This window comes from Populus euphratica, unplaced genomic scaffold (genome assembly GCF_000495115.2).
Source record: "Populus euphratica unplaced genomic scaffold, PopEup_1.0 scaffold6.1, whole genome shotgun sequence".
NCBI lineage: Eukaryota > Viridiplantae > Streptophyta > Magnoliopsida > Malpighiales > Salicaceae > Populus > Populus euphratica.
Genome location: NW_011499849.1, coordinates 246,885 through 247,135, shown reverse-complemented (window position 1 = coordinate 247,135; position 251 = coordinate 246,885).

Sequence of the window (251 nt, the reverse complement as noted above, 5' to 3'; positions counted from 1 at the left end):
TAATATTAAAAATAAAAAATATTATTTTAATATATTTTAAAATAAAAAATATTTTAAAAAACTGCTATTATCACACTTTCAAATATACTATGCGGTTAAAGATATGTCGAGTTAGAAATTCATTAATAGCATCCCCCGGTCCCACCTTTTAAATCCTTTCAAACAATATCAAATCCTAATTGTTTTTTTGTTTTTCCGTAGCAACGATGCAAAAAAAAAAAAAAAAAAAAAAAAAAAGTTTTTAAAGAAAA